This window comes from Mustela erminea, chromosome 12 (assembly GCF_009829155.1).
Source record: "Mustela erminea isolate mMusErm1 chromosome 12, mMusErm1.Pri, whole genome shotgun sequence".
Classification (NCBI taxonomy): domain Eukaryota; kingdom Metazoa; phylum Chordata; class Mammalia; order Carnivora; family Mustelidae; genus Mustela; species Mustela erminea.
Genome location: NC_045625.1, coordinates 78,552,421 through 78,574,717, shown reverse-complemented (window position 1 = coordinate 78,574,717; position 22,297 = coordinate 78,552,421).

Below are 22,297 nucleotides of genomic sequence, written 5' to 3'. Positions count from 1 at the left end.
ATATACTTGAAGATTAAGGAACTTTCAAAAAGAATCCAAGCAACCAAGGTGTATGAGTGTGTCTTCTGGGGAGGTAGCTGTTACCACAGTAAATTGATCATATATCATCTACCATAAAACTCATGCCATATGTCAGAATTATTTACTTTCCAATCCCTACCCCACAATATATTGTCAGCTCCTGAAGGCAGAATTTATTCTATTCATCTTAGCTCCCATGACAATCACAGGGCACACTGTGAGCATTCCATGTTTGTTAGTAACAGTAAGGCAAACAATTAACTCTGTATAACACAGGCACTATGCAAAGAATTTCACATTAACTCATGTGCAACTTATGAGAAGGTATTAATATTTCCCCATGTTAAAAATAAACTAAGGCACAGAAAAAATAAGTAACTTTGCTCAAGGTCATATATCCTCCAAATAAATAAATCAATAGACAGATGATAGATAAATAGATGATGGACGGATGGATGCACGAATGGATGGATACATGGATGTCATTTAGAGAATTTGGTTTATCTAAGTTCTGCATTTTTTCAAAATGTGCTCTGGGTTTTTCCAAACTAGGAATAGAAGGCAGTTAGTAGGTCATAAAATCAATTTAGTGGATTGCAACTAGAATTTTTTTTGAAAGAACAGATTCCAGTACATCATGTGTGGCAAACGTGAGTTGCTCTGGGAAACCTCTCTTTCAGTTGTGTGTTGGTATGGGGATATGTTTGTGTATGTGGGGTCATAATATAAAATGCATTTCCTACTATGGTTTGCTGTCAAAATTTGAGAAACCCTGACCTAGGGGATATTATCTTAATATCCTCTGTTCCTTAGTTTTCCTCAAAACTATCATGAGCATCTAGTATTCAACAAAGTAGGTATTTAGAAGACACTTTGTTAAATTCCAGGGTATAGGCTTGTAGCTTTACTAATGTCACTAAAACACCAGGAAGAATAATTTGAACCAATAAACCAAAATATTATGTATGTAACACTATGATTTGATTTGTCTTTTCTGAAGAGATGGTATAGTCATTATAACGTATATATAAGATTTAATTTTTTTTTTAAACTCTCTCTGCAAGACAGCTCTGTCCAAGATGCTGTGGCCCTGGTAAGAAATGAAGAGAAGAAAACACGCTTGAGACTACCTCCATGCATTACTGAAGTTATGACTGGATCATAACGTCACTTGCATTTCTATACAGAAAATGAGATGAGGGGCGCCTGGGTGGCTCAGTGGGTTAAGCCGCTGTCTTCGGCTCAGGTCATGATCTCAGGGTCCTGAGATCGAGTCCCGCATCGGGCTCTCTGCTTGGCGGGGAGCCTGCTTCCCTCTCTCTCTCTCTGCCTGCCTCTCTACTTGTGATCTCTGTCTGTCAAATAAATAAAATCTTTAAAAAAAAAAAAAGGAAAAAGAAAAGAAAATGAGATGATAATAAGAATGAGTAATAATAAATGATTTAATAGCTCTCCTCTCTGGAACAGTCTCCTAGTTCTGGGGAAAAGCCTCTTCTCCACCTCTACTCAAGAAAAGAGGAAATGTAGAACTGCTGAGACCTTTAAGGAAGAAAAGAAATTACCCAAACAGAAAGATAAAACCAATGCCAGTGTAAGAGTATTATTTAATAGTGTTTTGAATAAGAAATTATGTAATTACCATTGTCCTCTGTTTTCCTGAAACTTACTGCTTATTGTAAAAGAATGAGAATTAGGTATAGCTCAAGGCAAAGAATCAAATCTTCTTTTTGCACATTTCTTAAAAGTCATATATTTAAGTATTTTATAAATGAAAAACTTTATAAAAATATTATTTACTTTATTATCTAACTACAATATTATTTTCATGAGGTTGAAGGTGAGTACTACCTTTTTTAAAGAATTTCCAACAACAGCTAGCAATTCTCAAAAAAGCAATTGATTAATTTAATTAAACAGATTCATGAAATAAGAAATACCTTCTAGTGAAATATGTTGAGTCTCGAAAGGCAGGAATCTGCGTATTAATTGCCTGTCTTGACTAGCAGTTTTGTGTATGTTATCCCATTTGGGTTTCATAAAAATACTATAAAATAAGAATTATTACATTGATTTTAGTAAAGGACAATGAAACTACTTGACTACTAAATTGCTATGCTGGGATTCATACTGAGGTCTCTATGTTTGCAATGCTCATACTCACTCCTTACATTTAAGAGTAGTTAAGCCACCACACTAAAGTGGAGAGATAAGTAGTACCATATACCATCACTTCACAAAGCACAACCTAGGAATATTTTGCTCTGAGGTGATATGTTATCGGAATGAGAGGGACTGATCCATAAATAGGAGACATTTAGGCACCAGAGTGACATTTTCTTTCATTATTTCATTTCATGTCATTTGCCACATGTTTGTCTCTAATCCCATGCATGTTCCTGTACCTATGTAATATTCAGTGTGAAATTCTATGTCAGTATATTTAAACTTCCAAAAGTCAGTAGGTTCAGAGTTGTGATTCCCATAGCAACCATAATTCCACCCCTTTGTTTTTATATAGCATTTGTATAACTGGGGAAGTTGTTAAGTTTTATATCTTAATATAAATATGCAGTCATGTTGAGTGTCTTTTTATAGTTGCTGTGGGAACCACAATTTAGAATTTTCTTTGCATTTAAATTCCCAATCAGATTATTGCAATCACTGGCATTCCTCTAATTTTATTGAAGAAGTGGAAATGGGAAAAACGAATAGTAATTTTATTATAAATTCCCATAGTTTTTATTTTAGGATATTATTTAACTGCCAAAGGGAAATTAAAAAAAAAAATTTTTTTTTAAAGGAAGGAAGGAAGGAAAGAAACATGGCATTTTCAAAATAAAATGGCAAAAGAAAGAATACTGTGATAAAGAAATATAAAGTAATTTTGGGGGGCACCTGGGTAGCTCAGTCATTAAGCGTCTGCCTTCAGCTCAGGTCATGATCTCAGGGCCCTGGGATCAGGCCCCACATTGGGCTCCCTACCTGGCGGGAAGGCTGCTTCTCCCTCTTCTGCTCCCCCTGCTTGTATCCCATCTCTTGCTGTCTCTCTCTCTCTCTGTAAATAAATAAAATCTTAAAGAAAATAAAGAAATATAAAGTGATTTTAAATATGTACAATCCCCAAATATTTTGAAATGTTATCTTTCCTGCTGGTCACAGAACACTAAGTGTTAAAAATATAAAGACCTATAAAGTTCTTAGATCTTTCTCTTTTTTAAGGATTTATTTATTTATTTATTTGAGACAGAGAGCATGCACGCTCCTGTGCACACATTGAGGGGAGGGGCAGGGGAAGAGGGAGACAGAGAATCCTCAAGCAAACTCCCTGCTGACATGGAGCCCGATGAGGGGCTCCATCCTAGGACCCTGAGATCATGACCTGAGCCAAAACCAAGAGTGAACCACTCAACTGACCGAGCCACTCATGTGCCCCTCTTAGATCTCTTATTTGTGTGCACTTTACAAGTGAAGGATGACATGAATATGTGTGTATTATGTTATACGGGTTGTATTGTGCATGTGTGTCTGTGTCTGTGCATGTCTGTGATGCATTTCACTTTCCACTCAAAAGAAGAGTTTAATGAAATTAACCTTAAAAACACACAGTATTTGCATATGATTCAGTATCCGTATAGATCTTATGGGAACATGAAACGTGAATGTGTGTTTAAAATCCAATACTTTTTAGTTAAATAAGAGTTTACAAAAGTTTTGTATAAAAGTGTCTAACAAAGGAAAGAGTTTGAAGTCAGGATAGATATGCAGACAAATGCAGTAACCAAACTTAACTCATAACACTTCCCTCCCCTAGAAACAGCCCCAGCGAGTTTTTGCAGCATTCCTAAAACTCACAAACCATGATTTAAAAACCATTGGTGTAGACATATTTCCTCAACAGAAAATAAGCCAAATATCATGACATGGTGATATATTTCTCTAGTGTTACCTAGATGGCATCTCTGAAGCCTTATAGGTGATAATATTTATGATGACAATTCCAGTTTTATTTTTCAAAAAAAAAAAAGAGGGGGATTTTGAGAGGGATATTGTTGCCTCACAGTTGACAAAATGATTTTGTGAATTATAAAATCATATCCTTTCACTATGAATTGTTTTTTGTAAAGTTTTCCTACCACTTTAAGCTAACAAAAATGTTGTGACACTGGTGAAGTTAAAGAGACCAAACATAACAGAGCTTTCTGGTTTCCCAGGCAAGAAGAGAGCATACCCCTCACTTCAGAAGACAAATCCAGGTCAAGGCTGTTCCTCGGGTTCCTAAGTCCCCAAACGGGACTTTTTTCCAGCAACTCAAGAGCTGAACAGACTCAAAGTGGCTGATTTATTCAGCCAAAGTTATAGGCGATTAGGACCTAAGCCCAAATGCCAATTTATTAATGTTTCGTAAACATCCAAGTACCAAGTTGTGTGTATTACTTGTGAAAAAGCTTGTGCATTTTTTCTATTCTCTCCACATAAGTCAGTCTTCTTGAGGAAGCTAATCTTAATCAGGTGGTTTTTTGCAAAACCTGTTCATTGAAGGATCTGAATGACAAGTGTCTTCTCCATTGAAATTGTTTATCCCAGAACAGCTTAAAATTCCAAATGATGTCAGTGACTGTTTTAAGAGACCAGAGCAGATGTTGCTAGACATTAGGACTCAAATCTCAGAACTAGTCACTGCAGATCTCATCCCTTCCCCCAATATCCTTGACAGATCCACACACACTGCCCTTCAAGGCACATCAGTGAACATTTAACACTCCAGGATCTACATGAAAAGAACTAAACTGAGATCTTATGTCATGATAACCCATATCCTATCTTATAAAATTCATAGATGTGACATGCTTTCCTATGACTCAACTAAACACAAAATTCACAAATGACCATTTGACCCAGTGAGCACAAAGGTAGTCAATGAACAGGAAAAAATTAAGTCTGTTTTGCAAAAGTTGACCTTGATATATATGTAAAAGTGCATGTTACCAGGGTGCCTGGGTGGCTCAGTGGGTTAAGCCTCTCCCTTCAGCTCAGGTCATGATCTCAGGGCCCTGGGCTCGAGCCCCACTTCAGGCTTTCTGCTCAGCAGGGAGCCTGCTTCCCTCTCTCCCTCTGCCTGCCTCTCTGCCTACTTATGATCTCTCTCTCTGTCAAATAAATAAAATCTTAAAAAAAAAAAAGAAATATATGTGATCTTTTTATATATGTACAAATACAAACATGCTTTTATACAAACGTGTGTGTGTGGTACATGCTTTCTTTAATACCATCTTTCTTCCTTCTCTTTATTTGGCTTCTCCATATTAACAACATACTACCTTTATTGTTTGTATTACATTATCACCCTGACTATGTTCCCTAGCTCCATATCATAACCAAAGAATTCTGTTATGTCTACTCCCATGGACAATCCTAAAATTGGAACTATCAACTTGGATAAGTCAAGGACTTTTGCTGCCTTTGGAGAATCTGTAATAAAATGACTTATGCTGGATTGATTTGAGACATGCGCTTATCTCTTCTCTGACAATCTATGATCAGAGTTATAGTCCTGCCATAATCTCTGTGCTACAGGATCTCAGAGCAAGATTATCTGGTAGATTCAGATAAACCAAACTGTCCTTGTGGTCCTCTTCATAACAGTTAATGGCCTGCACAAGCATGGTGTCAGCATTTCACGAGAAAATAGTAAGCACTGCATTTAAGTTTCGTATATTACAATATCCAGGGATGCAGAGGAAAAATGCCCAAGGTAGGAGAACCTTCATTAAACTGATCCTAGGTTTTTGACATGGTTACTATTGCTATTTCCAAAAGATGGAAATATCACTGCTGTCAAAACGAGCAGTCTGCCATAGGGAGTGGTGGTCACTTTGAAGACTCTGCCACGGAAGGATAATTTTATACAATTTATGAGAATTGTTGTTCTGAGGCAGGAGAAGTTATTGTCACCAAAGCACAGTCTGTCACAGATGGGGAATATTATCCCGTGGAGGTGGCTTATCTGGGGGAGGGGGAGGTTAGTTAGAAAGCAAACTCCTCAACTTTCATGTTGTTTCATATTCTATCCTGGAGCACAGTTTAAACTGATTGACAGACATAGAAAAATATATGTTAATTCCAAGAAAGTTTAATAATAAAATCAAGGTACAATCTCCATCAGTAAAACATCTACTGAAATAGTAAGATGGATTTTGTCAAACAGAAACCCTATAGCTATTTCCCACTTAACCTATATTTCTCTGTCATCCTCGTACTTGTATTTTTTAATCTTTCTTCACATTGAAATCCCAGATGAGGAATAAAATTGAAGTAAAAATTTGCATATTCAAATGAATGCTGTCAAATTTATTGGGACTGGGATCAATTGTAGATTATCAGAAAACTCTTGAGGGCGATAGAAGACAAATTCAAAATCAAAAAGTTTACTGCCTTTACCATCTGCAACATTCTCCAGTCCAATACCCTAATTCTTCACTTTGTTTTCTCTAGGGAACTTTTTCCTTCTCCCACTGAGATCACTGGTATCTGCTCAGTTAGGACTATTCTGTCCCAATTCTCAGCAATCTCAATATTGTCCATTCTCACCCAATGATGAAGAAAAAGTCATCAAAAGTAGAAGAAACCATCCAGATTCATTAACTTCATCGTGGATATCTCCTAGGGACTGTTTTATAGTGCTCTGATTCATAATATTTGAAATTTTTTACTTAGAGGCTCAGCTTCAACTCTGGCAGAGAAGTTCATCCCAGACAAATTAGCTGATATTTTATATTATCTGTGATTACACTCCCCTCTGCTACTTTAGGTAACTGGCAGTAGACTGTGTGGTGGTATCTCTACTTTCATTTGAATTCTTATGCATGTAATAAATACACCAACAAGAAGTCTCTAATATTGCCCACTCCCTTAGTCCTGAGTATGACTAAAAGACTGATTACCTAACACTAACTGACAACTTCATTCATGCAAAATATACTTAAAGAGTTCATCTTACCAAAGATATTTGAACCATACAACACATTAAAAGAAAGGAGGAGGGGGAAGATAACCTTTGCCTCTGAGGTATTATAGTCTATAGTACCTGAAATGAATAAGAGTGACAAATTTTTTTTTTAAAGATTTTATTTGGGATAGAAAAAGCACGCGCAAGAGAGCATGAGTGCGGTGTGGGGGATGGGGGGTTGGAGACTGTGCAGGGGCAGAGGGAGAGGGAGAAGCAGACTCCCCGCTGAGCAGGGAGCCTGATATGGGGCTTGATCCCAGGACCCTGAATCATGACCTGAGCCGAAGGCAGATGCTTAACTGACTGAGCCACCCAGGCGCCCCAAGAGTGACAAATCCATATGCCTGATATATAGAGGCAACAAGGAGGGTATCTTCCACCTTTTAGCAGTCTCTCCAATAGGAAGAAACGATCATTGAAGTGGTAAAATTTAGAACATTCATTGGACCTTCTTTTCTGTCTGTTCCTGTTGTTGATATGAAAATGGTGCTTTCATTAGATGTATACTGTGATGTAACAAATCTCCAAAACTTGGCAGCTAAAAACAATGAATTTTTATCATCTCATGCAGTTTCTGAGAGCCAGGAATCTAGTTGTAGCTTAGATGAGTGGTTACAGTTCGAAGTCTCTCATGAGAGCACAATCAAGATGTAGGACAAAACTGAGGGGAGGGGGGGTCCACTTCAAGGGCCCCTCATATGCTTATTGCCAGAAGCCTCAGTTCCTATTCATATGGGTCTCTCCAGAGGCCTACTCAACAAGTGGTTTCCCCAAAGTGATCTAAGATAGAGTGAGACCAAAATGGTAACACAGTGTCTCCTACAATTTAATCTTGGAAGTGTCTCACTTCCGCTAGATTTACTGGTTACACAAATTAAACTTGGTACAATGTGGGAGGAAACTATCCAATGTTATAAATCCCAGAAGGAAAGTATCATTAGGGGCCATCTTGAAGATTGAGTACCCCAGTTCTGTGTTCTTTCTATTCAGTGTGTACTCCCTCTCACTAATATATGCTTGTTCTTGGTTCAAGTTCCTATACCCTACAGTTCAACAACAAGGGTTTGGTTATGGGTTTAGAGGAAGGAGGTTGAGACTTGAGGTTAATCTACATGCTTTAAACCTATTTCAACAATACTAGGTATTCTCATTCCCATTTTTGTATATAGCTACCTTGATGGGAGGTTACTTATAGAACAGAATTGGGCAATTCTAAATCCTTTAGTTAAAACCCATCATAGGGATACCTGGGTGACTCAGTCAGTTAAGTGTCTGCCTTCAGTTCAGGTCATAATCCCAAGGTCCTGGGATCAAGTCCCACGTTGGGCTCCATGCTCCTTGCCCAAGAGAGCAGCCTGCTTCTCCCTCTGCCTGCAGTTCCCCTGCTTTTGTGCTCTCTCTCTCTGACAAATAAATAAATAAAATCATAAGACTCATCACAAGTCATCAAAACTCTTGCCCTGTACTATATATAAATATATATATATATATATTTAAAACATACACATATACATTTATTTTTGTTTATTTTATCCAATGTTCATTGAGTCAATAAAATTTTTTGGACAATTATTATGTTTAAGCACTTTTTAGATGCCTATGATAGAACAGTAAATAAACATACAAAAATCCTTGCCCTCATAGCTCCTACTTTCTACTGGGGAAGAAAGAAACCACAAATCAATAAATCATATATTATGTTTGAAGATGAAAAGTCTTATGAAAGAATATAGCAGTAGAAAGGGGATTCTAAATTCTGGAATGGGGGAGGAGGGGTGTGATTTTTAAACAAAGTAGTAAGGATAGGTCACATTTGAGCAAACACCTAAAGATGGGAGAAAGAAACCACCGCACACATCTGGAGGAAAGGTTTTCCAGGAAAAGGATAAGCCAGATGGGTGGGAACATCTTCTGTGCTTAACAGGAGTAGTGTCAGAAGCAATAAGGAATAGCAGGAGATGATAGCAGAGAAGTTACAAGGGAACAAGTTTTAAGAGTCTTGTAGACCCCTGAATGTTGACTTTTATTCTGGGTGAAATGGAAAAACACTAGATAGTTTGTTTTGAGCCCAGAGTAGATAAAAATTAATAAAACGAAGGGGAAAAGATATTCACTTATATACAGGTAAGCAAAGAGATATGTTTTAATCTTGTTTACGTCCACTGCTATTTCTATGTCCAACTAACTGGAATCTCATCATCAAGTCTCCTCCCTCAATTTCACCTTCACATTTAACCCTTTAAAATCTGGCTCGGGCATTATCACCAGGCTCTCTGGAGAAAGGAAGCCCTGAAAGGTAGCATGTGCGGCTGATTTCAAGGATGGTTGTGTTTAACAACCCACTCCCGGAATGTTAACAGATTGTCCTGAGAGCCTGAATGCAGCAGCTCCGGCGTGCCCTGTTTGTGTTCGACAGAGCAAACACCAAACACAGTGACTTTACAGTAGATATTACACAAATGTTTAACGTATTAATAACAAAAATTATCACTTCTGAGAACCTTTATGTGTTAAACACATAGCTCACCCTTTGTCAAGTATTTCCTCAAAACCCTCACAATGACACAGAAAGGTAGTCATTTTGTCCCATTATTCCCCATATTATAGGTGAAAAAACTTATGTTTCTGAAGGTAAAACAACTCTCCCAAGTTCACTAGCTAATAAACAGCACAGTCATGATTTGAACCACAAACGGTTTATGCCTTTTTTTTTAAATTAAGATTTTATTTATATATTTGACAGGGGGAGTGGCAGGCAGAGGGAGAGGGAGAAGGCGGCTTTGGGCTAAGCAGGGAGCCTGATGCGGGGCTCAATCCCAGGACCCCGGGATCATGACCCAAGCAAACAAAAGGCAGACGTTGCCTAGCCAACTGAGCCACCCGGGCACTCCATGCCTTTTCCGTTGTGCTGAATAAATGACTCTAACCTGAATTTCAAAATATCAAGTGTCCACTATGTATCCATTGTATAAACTTCTCATCAGTGTGCAATTATTTACAGTAGAAATTTAGAACTGTTATGAATTCACCTGGTTTCTACTAAATAGCATATATGCATTTTGTGCCAAGCTATGAATAAACTGAGGTTCCACTCCCTTTAACAATTTTACCTTTTCTTAGGATAGCCAATATCACTGGCTCCCTATTTCCTAAAGAAAGGTATTTAAATCAAATCAATAGCACCACACCCACAATTCTATCCCTTTAGACTGCATTCTTTAAAATTAGGCTTAAGCACCAGCTATCCCAGGAAACTTTTTCTCTGAGAACTCTTTCTCTTTCTGGCTCCCCTCAGAATGAAATCATTGACCAAAAGTTCTGTTTTCAAGGATCCTGTGAATATCTATAGCATTACACTAAAACCTATAGTTATGTGGCAAATATTCATTTCATTTCTCTTTTCTCCCTTAGGACCCTTTTTTAAAGAAGGGTTTATGTTTTACTCAACTTTACATCTCCAGCAACTGCTATGAGATGCATGTTTTTCTTCTTTTTTCTTTGAATACATGAATAATTAACAAACGCATACAACATTCAGGACAAATATCATCATTTTGCAGTTGGCACTACTATTTATTTAGATAATTCCATAATGTCACAAATTTATAATAGCATTTCAGCTATCATATTTCAGAAACCAGAATGAAGCACTGGTTGGATGCTTGAGTTCTAGAGTGATACTGCCTGAGTTCAGTTCAATTTTGTTTTTACCCTTTACCAGCTGGGAGTTTACTTCATCTTTCAAAGTTCTTTTCTTAACTATAAAATGGAGATCATTTTTACAAAAATTAAATAAATTAACACATATAAAACACATAGAAGAAACTTGGCAAATAGTCAGCTCCCAAATAAAAATTAATTATCACTTCACTGGTAAACATAAGGGTAAACATGAATACACTTAGTTGATAAAAGCAGGATTCGTGTTCATGGCCAGGGCAATGGTTAGGTTTTGTTTGTTTGTTTTGCTTAATTAGACATTAACATTTATGATAACAAACACAATCACAATTCCCACTTCTAAACTTCCCACAAGGGTATACAGATGGCACTGAAACCTAACTTCACACCCTTATAACAAGCTTCTCTAAGAAAGCTAGCAAGAATCATTTGATGCTGACCTCACACTGAGTTTGTTCCCTTACCTGTCTACTCTTCACCAGCATGGGAGATAAATGAGAACTGGCATTACCTTTTCAGCCCTGGGTTAGGCCACAGTGGAGTCCAAAATAAGCATAACAGAAACAATCTGGGAAGAATGAGAAGGATTATTTTAATACAGAAAATAAGCTGGTGATGACCCACCATGTCTGACCCCTTGCTGAAATTATCAGACTAATAGCTATTGTTAAACAAAAAATTGTGTTTCCTAAATTCTCTCATGTCTACCCCCTCCTTTATTCCACCCATGTAAACCTGGACTTAAAAATATAATTGTAAAGATCCTTTATTAAAAAAACTTTTTATTTATTTATTTGACAGAAAGAGATACAGCGAGAGGGGGAACACGAGCAGGGGAAGTGGGAGAGGGAGAAGCAGGCTTTCCCTGAAGCAGGGAGCCTGATGCAGGGCTTGATCCCAGGATCCTGGGATGATGACCTGAGCCAAAGGCCAAACGCTTAACGACTGAGCCACCCAGACACCCCAGAAAAGTCCTTTTAATAAATGCCATTCCCTCGACTGATGATAGATTTCCTTATTTCTATAGATTAAACTCATTTTGTCCAACTTGGTTTTGTTTCCACGTGTTATATTAACTAGAATATAGCTTTGGTGTAGGACGCTTTTGTCTTCTTTCTTTTACTTTCCTTAAAGAGTTTTCTTGTGACTCTTGCTTCAAATTGTGGTTACTGTGATGTATATCCACAATTCTTAAGGTTGTATACTATGCACAAAAATTTTTGTGAGCAAATTTTGTCAAATATTCACCAAAATTAGTTATGTCACAAGGACTGACAATTCACTGAAAATCCCTCAAAAATTAATTCTGAAAATTGACATCACATATTATGTATTATTTTTCCTTTTGTAATGATATGTCTCTACAAGAGCAACCCAGGTTATTAACCCAACGCTGTACATACATGAACCTTTGGATGGTGTAATATAGTTCTGACATCTAGAAATATAGCTCAAATATCATCATTGAGGCTTATTTATTTCTCCGAATGAGCAGTTCTCAAGACCAGCTTTGATGGTGATTTATTAAAAAATAATAACAAAAACCAGAAATACAAAAAAGCTCCAAGCTTTCACTTGAATATGGCCTTCTTTTTCCCTACTTCACCACTTCAAACTCTAAACTATATTATACTCTCCTGGTTCTTCGTATGCTCCTTTTATAAAAACATTTAAATAAAACATCAGATTGCTTCTTGCCTGACCTACCAGGCCCTAGGCTGATTAATCCCATTCCCCATTTCTATACTACTCCTTTCACAATTTGTGGTGTCAGCTCCTTTGTTAATGGGCAACTGAAAAAGGGAAGGTTTGCTTCCACTCACCTCTAGAAAAGAATTGTTTATAGAGAAAAAAAAAATGGGTTCTGCAATTCTCCATCTTCACTGGAATGTTATAGTTAGGTCCACTGAAAACAAACACTATTTAATACAATTTAGCTTTATTAAGACCTGTTTTTAAATGGGCAAACTTATCTAAAAGGATACTTTCAGCACAGGACCCTAAAGAACACCTTGCCCTTTCTACTATCCCCAACACAATGACTTTGCATAGGCTGTGTGCTGTCACATTAATAGAGGACATCAAGTCTAATGGAGACGTGCTGGGCTTCTGCAGAGTGTGAATTATTAACTCAGGTATATGGGAGAGTATTAAACAATCCCATGAGGCAGAAGGCATTGTTTAATGCTCTGTTTGTATCTGATTCCTTGTTGTTTTCATACACCGATGGAAACCAGGTAGGAATGCTAACAAGAAATTTCAAATAGATAAGAGAGAATTTTAAGCTGTTGTCATCAGTCCCAGCTTCTGTCAGTGCATGAAGTAAACAACTTCAGATGCATTAGGCAACAATGAGAGATACAAAGGATATGGCGGAGGCAGGTCAGCATCAACACTATTCCTGAGCTATCATTACCAAAGCTCAATTAACTAAGCCTTAAATTCAAGTGAGACTGAGGTCCAGTCATTCTCTTTTGTTTCTGTACCTCTTGATAGGCAATCTGAGAGCCAATTAGAGAACCTAAAAAAAAATTTTAAAAATACCGATTTTTTAAATCACATCACTTTTCTGCTGAAATACAGATTTCTCTATAAAGCATCTCATTCTTATGATAAAAATGGGGTAAACAAGAACAACAACACAGGAAAGAACATGCTTGCTGGGCAAGTTAGGGTCCACCTGGATATTTTAATTGAAAAGTTTTTTAAAACAAAAATTCATAAAAGTAATACACACATATCCAAATACCTTAATAATTTCATCTTAAATCATAAAAAATGCACATGCATTCCAAAGCCTCCTGCGTAAAACCAAGGCTTTTTCCTTCTTCTTTTATAGTAAGAGCCTTCCCACAATATATCTTATATGATTTTCAGGATCCAGGACTTTTTTTTTTTTTTTTTGAAGTGGCATAAGGATTCAAAGCTGGTGTGAACAGCCCTTATAATGAGTAGAGCAACTATTCTAATCAACTATACTCATGTCCTACTAGTCATTAAATATTCTGAACATCATCTTCGCTTATAAAGCAATATGAGTAAATAATTCTTCCAGATTTGTAAGATTTTTTTCTCAACTATTTTATAATTTTTTCTACATTTAACAGAATTTTTAGCAACTTATCTTTCTTAACACTTCCTAAAAGTCACCTGCTTACATAAAAGCAACTCTTTTTCTCTCTACACTTCCGACTGATACATTTATGAACTAGTTAATTAAGTAATACAAATATAATCATAGTACTACCACCAGAGAAAGTTTGAGGATAAACAACTGGCTCTTGGAAAGCATGGAATTAAACTTAGAAGTATGTACATATCCTAGAAAGTATCTATAAGATGCAAGCACTCAGTGAGTCACAGGCCATAACTAATAAGTCAGAATATATTGGAACAGAAGAATGAGAAAACATCAATTAATCCAGAAGATTAATTACCTGGAATTAAGAGAGTATATACTATATTACTATGCCAATAATTACAAAGACAAAACTGTCATATCCCAGTGCGTAACAAAAGTATATGTAATATAACTCAACTATAATAGAAGATTTGAAAAATGTGCTCAAGTTGACCACAAGTATTTGCTTAACTCAAAAGTACTTGACTCAAAAATATTTGACTCAATTATGTTTCATTCACATGGGAAACTAAGTTACAGTATGATTACTACTTAAGATCCAATAATAAATTCCTACTGAACAATAAAGATGATACATTTCATGCTCACTGAAACATAGGTAAGGTGGTTCTTTGTGTTAAGTGGGTGACATATATTCCCACCAGAGATGATTTGGGCTGTGGATATAGAGATCCAAAAATAAAATGGCTATTTGAGCAATCCTCAATGACATTTTTCAATATATATAAGAAATACTGATAAATCAGAATGCATCTGGGGCAGGAAGAATTCTAAGATGTACTTCCCCTCAAAATCTCAGCCCTAGAGGTAATAAGCACATCTTCTCCTAGGTATTCATTCACATACTGATCTAAGTACTTTTATGAAGGCATTTTGTAACTATAACTAATGCCCAAAGTCAGATGACCTTAAAATTAGAGAGAACTGTCCTATTTGGGTGGGCTGAACCTAAGCATAGGAACCCTTTAAAAGAGAAGAATTTTCTCTGGTTGGGAGCAGAAGAGGAAATTAAAAACAGGCAAAAAGTATAGCACATGTTATTTTGTAAAAATCTGCAATGTTTCATCGCGAAGATTGGAGTTGCTTTTCTGAGGATACAAGGCAGTACTGTGGGCTGCTTTATGGGTGGGCTAAGCACAAACCAAAGTCTGCTTATGGATGGCTGGTCACACACGGCTTATTGTTGTGCACAGACGTCAAATTACCCTCTGAGTTCCAACTTTAGCAATGACTATTATCCATTTTTCTACATTGTATTGAAATAGCAGAAAATATAACTGAACCTAATAGCTGACAATATATTCAGACAGACCCCACAGAGAGGTGACTCTCAAATTGTGTCCCCAGATGAGCAACATCAGCATTACCTGGGAACTTGTTGGAAATACATACTCTAAGGCTCTATCCCAGACCTACTAAATCAGAATCTCTGAGGGTAGGCCCAGAACTATGTGCTTTAGTAAGTGTTCCAGGAGATTCTAATGCAAAGATCAAGTTTGATAACTGCTGCTAAAAGAGCCCTATTATTGCTATAACCTCAATGCCTGCTGCTGGTCACATCCTACTAGGGACATTATAAGCCTTATCTGCCTCTATGAGAATGTTGGTATGGCCATTTTATGTTACACACATTCCTTTCCTTATGATCTTCTACAACACTGTGGGTTTTCTCTCCTCTAGAATGTAGATGTGATATTATCAATGTTAATAATTAATTAATTAATAATTAAACTATTTTGAAGACCATTAAAAGTGGTATTTTTGTAGAAGTCCATTATATAATAATACAATTTAATAATTTGTAAAGCCAGAATATGTGATCACCCATGCTATTGCATAAATGCCCTATTATGTTTTCCTGATATGTATATGCAAGCAAATAGCTTTCAAGAGAACAATGGTTATACTCCCCTCAAATAAATCTGTGCATAAGTAGCATGGGATTCCTAAAGCCATTTCACTTGTGCATTGACACAGATTTGTTGCTATACTTCTGCAAAGATGGAGACTATAGTAATAAAATATATTCTAGAAGAACTTAAAGTAGCTCATATCACCCTAAGTATCTTATGGACCCACTAATTATAAGGGGGGGGGAGATAAAACGTGTAGGGAACATAAATGTTTAACCACCACATAGAGTTTGAATAATTAATGGGATGATACCCTTTTGTGCAGAGCCCCATATCTTTAAAATATAGGATAATATGAGTGCAATATTTCAATATTTAAGCCAAAGTAAGTGATGCAGTTTCTTCATGAGAACTATACGTCTGGGCAATGGATTGAACAAATGCTTCATAATAATAAAATGGCTTTTAAACATGAATTGGTCTCATAAGGTATAAGGATTTCCCTAACCAACACAATTTATTCAGAGTAAGATTAGCAAAGACAATTTTTGAAGCAATAATATTCATTACCTCCACATTTTATAATACTGCTAGTTTAGTGTATCTGAAGTGCTCCAGTGTGTTTAGACTGAACTTTCATCACGTCTAAACAGCTTAACTGATAGTTACTTGATAACTCTTTTATGAAGCAGTTTTTTTAATAATGCTTTCATATTTCTGGTTTATGATGCCATTAAAGTCATCATTTGTCACATTAGTAATAGAGAGATTCTTAAAATATCCCTAGCAGCAATTCAGGATGGCTTTTAATGTCAGCATAAATTCCTGTATTACTAAACTAGCTATGTGAAATATTAACAGTGTTGTTTGCAATTTCAAAATATATATGACAACGTAAGTATATAACGTACATCCCTCGTTTAGGGAAAACCAGTTAGAAACCTAAAGAAATGAAGCTAAAGTAGGTTGGCTTGACCTTGTGGTATGATTTAACAGCAAAGGAAAAAAACGTTCCTTTGGTTGTAGAATGGATTAGTAAAGTCTCTGCTATAGAATTATTTATTCTCCATAAACTAAGCAATTTAAAATGGGGACAAAAGAGGGGGGATAATTCTAACTTGCCCAGAATTTTATTTTATAGTGAATCCATCTCAATTGAAACACTCTTGGATATATTTCCTTTTTTTTTTTTTTTTTTTTTTAGAAGTTAAAACACTGCGTAGCATGCCCTCCCCACTCATATTACATCCTGATATGGGGGATTTTTCTAGAGGGCCATGGATGAGGCTCCAGGGCTCTAAAATTAGACCAGACCAGCTGTGCATAGTTGGTTTGATGCCGCGGGCTTGCGTGCATATGTAACACCATCCCATCACACTGTCAGCTGCTCCATTCTTGGAAACAAATGGAGTATTAATGTCCAAGAACCCCGCTGTTGGGCTGCTTTGGAGAGACAGGCTTCACATGATGTATGGCTGTGCTCTGTGTCTGCAACATCAATGAGAGAAGAGGAGGATTTTTTTTTTTCCTTCATCGGTGTGTGAGGACTACAGATCTGATCTTCTAAGGGGAGTTTCTCTTCACAGAGGTTTAGTTAGCTCTTATGCAGGTACACAATGAAAGCTATCTCAGGGGTCAAAGCAGGGCTTAAGCCTATTAGGTAAGATTATGTTTGCAAAATGGAGACATTAACAGAAAAGGACCATTTGTTGTGACGATGGGTTACAGTAGAACTCCACTCTCCTTTCTTGGACCACAGAGCACCTTTTACTGTTCTTGGTGTTTCTATTATTTAATCACACAGAGCATGATAGTAATAAAATTAAAAGAGCACTGAAATAGAAATCAGAGAATTCTTATTTCTAAGCCCAGCCATGCCCCTCAGAATTGATGTATACTTGGCCAATCTTATAATCTTGCTGAACTCATTCACCTTGTTTCTATGATTACTGATTATATCTGTTTTATCTACTGTAATTGGTTAAAAAAAATTGGGTGTACAAGATGTGTGAATACAGCACTAATCATTAAACTGTAGTTGACATTTCAAAATGTTATTTTATTAATACTGTTATTTGGCCTTGAAATTATCTATTTGTCAATTATAACATTGATCCATATATTACCATTATTAAAACTTTTTTTTCTTTTTAATTGTGCCTTTGGACATGACAAGAAGACACAAAAAACAATCAAAATTTTTATGCCTGACTACAACAAACTACTCCTCTTTCTAAAAGAACTACAGTCAAATAAACTGTTGACTGCTGGAACTATGAATGGACTAGAAAATAATTTTGTTATTAAAGAAGTCATTTATCCACTGCAAATGCACCATAATTCTCACTGGCAGTAAGCCTTTCCCTAGTTCCAAATGTTGGCAGGTAGCACTTCCATGAAAAAGAGACCAAGTAACTTTCAGCAAAAGAAAATGGAGAATGTCATCCCATTTCCCACCCATCTGCATTCGTCAAGGTTCTCCAGAGAAAGAGAATCAATAGGGGTGTGTGTGTGTGTGTGTGTGTGTGTGTGTGTTTGAATATATGAGCAAAATATATAGGAAGAGAAACAGAAAATAAAACTTATTATAAAAAATTAGCTCACATGATTGATCATGAGGCTGATATGTCACAAGATCTGCAACGGGAAAACAGGAGAACCAGGAGTCTAAGGTATAAACTCTATTCTAAAAGCTTCTGGCTCAAGACTTAAGAAAAACCTGTTTCACTTTGAGTCTGAAGGCTGGAAAAAAAAACCAAGATCTCATCTTAAGACAGGTAGGAGGAATTCTCTCTTATTTGTGGGAGGGTCAGCCTTTGTATTCTATGAACTGGATGAAGCTAATGTGCTTTACTCAGTCCACCGACTGAATGGTAATCTCACTAGATACCATAAAGGACATTCCCGGGAAAAATATCTGGGCACCCAGTGGTCCAATCAAGTTGTCCCATAAAATTAACCATCACATCATCAAAAGCTCACAAAGAAGAGGAAATGCCTTATTACATCCTAAAACTCTATGGCAGACTCACACATAACACCCAAATAAGAGTGGGGTCAGTTTGACTAATCAAGGTGATTTTAGGCCTAGTTAACTGTTTCTAAAGTAGTAAAACTGGGGCCAAATGGATAGCTCAACCTACACAGCCCAGAACAAAAAGCTCTGTTGGAACAGTAGACAGGTGGAAGGTCTTTGGGCTGCATCTGCCTCCACTGGCCCTGACCTTTGTAGGCTATGCTTCTTTAACTTTGAATCCTGCACCAATTCCCCTCTCCCTCCCCCCACCCACCCTAATAAACCTTTAATCCTTGAAGTTTGCTATAAGTGTTTTGAGGGCTATTGGACAACACACCCTCAATTCACATTTTATTCCACATATTTAGCAAAATACAGGCTCTATTTTCTCTGTATTACAGGACTTATTCCTATTTAATTAGTAATTTTCCAACTCATGATTATCTGTCTACATAAGAGTACAATTATTAATTCTTACATGGAAGACTTGTTTTTAGTTTAATGATTCTTATTAGATATTACAATAAAAGTTCATTAAATACTGCTCAAAAAGCAACAATCTAACTGAAGTTGTTCTTATTGACTATTACACTGAAAATCTAATTCTGAGAATTTAACAACTGTATTATTTAGCGAGAAACATAAAGAAAACTGTCATACATGGTAAATCCTTAAACTTACCTTTAACTTCTGACTAATAAAAAAATGAAACCAACAGAGATGAAACAGATAACAAATACAGATGTGTGTGCGTGTGTATATTCTACTAGGTAAAAAACGGTAAGATGTTCACTACCTTCATAAAAAGAAATAAGGACATTTCCACCCTGTATATTTAATAAAGAGCAGTAAAATTAAATAATTTTTTAAAAACTGTAATGTATATGTTTTTCTACTGCTTATATACCAAATTATAACAAATTTAGTAACTTAATACAAGTCGACTATCTTATAGTCCTCCAGGCCAGAACTCTGACATGGTTCTCACTGGGCTAAAATCAAGGGGTTGGCAGGGCTGTGTTGACTTCTGGAGGCTCTAGAAAAGAACCTGTTTCTTTGTCTTCTCCGGTTCATGGACATGCCTGCTCTCCTAAGCTCGTGACCCTTTCACCCATCTTCAGTGCAAGCAGTGTGGCAACTCCCTGTCCCATCTTCTATCCTTACATTCTCTCTAACCATTGTTGGGAAAGGTTCTCCACTTGGAAGAACTCATGTGATTAGATGGAGCCCACTCAGATTAATCCAAGAGAACCCCCCATCTCAAGATCCTTTACCTAACCACATTGGCAAAGTCTCTTTCACCATGGAAGACAACACAGATTTTGCCATTCACAGGATCCATGGATTAAGATGTGGACACATCTGAAGGCCATTCTTCTGCCTACCATATGTTATAAAATTACTTTATGAATGTATGTTAATAGACAAAACTCTCCTATGTTTTGTGGTTTGTTTTTGGTTTTTTGTTTTTTTCAGCAAAGTAATTTGTACAACATTAGCTCCTTCAATTGGGAAAAATAGAAAATGCTTTCATATGGGAACTTAGAACCAAGAACATATTTAAAGAAAAAAAAAATTACAGCATTAACCATATATCCTAATTAATAGCCCTTCTTAATTACTAATAAAGCAGTCTGTGTTATAACTGAAATCAATCTGTCTTCATTTTCAAAATATTTTCCGCATAGTTGTGGCTTGATAATTAAAACATTGTGTCCAGGAACCATCTTCTTCTAACTCAGAGTCATTATTGTCTATTGAAGTCATTAACTTGGATTAATTAGGTAAGAGTGGTATAATAATCTGTGGATGACTTCCAGCTCTTAGGAGAGCACTGAGAAACTATTTCTGTTATCTTTAGAGTAACATATAAATTTAAACTCCATTAAATTAGGTGCTGTATCTCCTTTGGTTCACTTCTAGGGCAGTACCCAGCACCCAATCAATGGTGAGTAAATACTTTAGAATGAACAGTGAAAAATTAAGTGAGTCAGTATACTGACTCACTGAAGTTTAAGTATTAAAGTGTAAAGTATTAAAGTGTAAGAGGACCTAGAAAAAGTTAAGAATAAAGGTAAGTTATAATTTGAAAGTTTCACATTAGATCAATTTGCACAGACTAATGGTGATTTTCCACATCGTTCCTTAGCTAAAATCATGGTGGCCAGTTTGGAATATTTAATTTGCAATGTATTTGGACCTAATGCAGATACAGAACTTGTAGATAAGTTAGGTCATTGATCTTTCCACATCTACCGATGACTGTTCAGATACTTACTAAGTAAAATATTAAGCTCTACGAGGCTGCAGAAATAATAAAGTAAATAAATGTAGTAGGATCAAAATTTTTTTCTGATGCTCTTTTGTTAGATGTTGCAGGAACAGTTTGCCCTTGCTGAAGAGAGCAGTGCCATATGAGGGAGAGAAAGTTCTCTGAAGTTCACTGAAGCTAAATGCTTGCTGACTTTAAAAAGCACTAACTACTAAAGCAGACCAATCACATTCTCAAAAACAGGCTTTCTGATTCCTAAAATCTGCCTTTCTTTCAATTCACACACCATCTATCCCTTCCTCTGAAGCAAGTCTTGTGAAGAGCAAACTCTTAGAAGAGAAGAGAAGAAATCCTGACAAGGTCTTTGGGAGAACTTGACGTAGAAATACCCTGCAAAGCACTTTGCCTCATACCAGCTCCACTGGTAGCAGCACAGTGGTGTGGCCTTTTCCTCACTCAGGAAGGTGTTTTTGTTGATTTCTCTTAACTACATTCTGACTGAATAACATGTCCTTTTAGCACTGGACTATCTACAGAAAGAACAAGAATAATTAACACCACACCCCAACATGATTAATTTGTACCCAGACTTAATGTCAAATTCTATCGACACAGCTAGTCAGGTTTCCACTGAAATATTTTTATGTGTGCATGATCAGATACTTCTCCCAGTGGCTAGAATAATGCCTGGCACATAGAAACGGCTAAATATATACTTAAGTGACTAAAATGATGTTTCTTCCCAAACAGAATTGTCCTTTTAGTATTTTAAAAACATATTTTGATATATTGTTCATTTCAGCATGTCTTTTTTTCCCTCCTCTAAAAACCCTCTGCTCTCTACTTTAAGCCAGATATATCATTGTTCCAGTGACAGAGAGGACTGGAATAGACTAGAATAAAGAGTTCCAGCGATTCTGTGTCAAGATGCTAGTCTTACAAACACAACTTAAAAATGGGCAAAAGGAAAAAATAAATACATACACGCATACATACGTACATACATACACACATATACATATGGGCAAAGTATCTGAACAGACATTTCTCCAAAAAAGACATACAAATGGCGAATGAGTACATGAAAGAATGTTCAGTGTCACTAATCACTAGGGAAATGCAAGTTAAAACCACAATGATATGCCACTTCACACACAATAGATAATCAAAAAACAAAACAAATGAAAACAAACACAACGTAACAAGAAAGAGGAAAGATGTGGAGAAACTGAAACTCCACTGTGAAAAATATTAACAGTGGCTCCTCAAAAAATTAAAAACACAACAACCCTATGATCCAGCGATT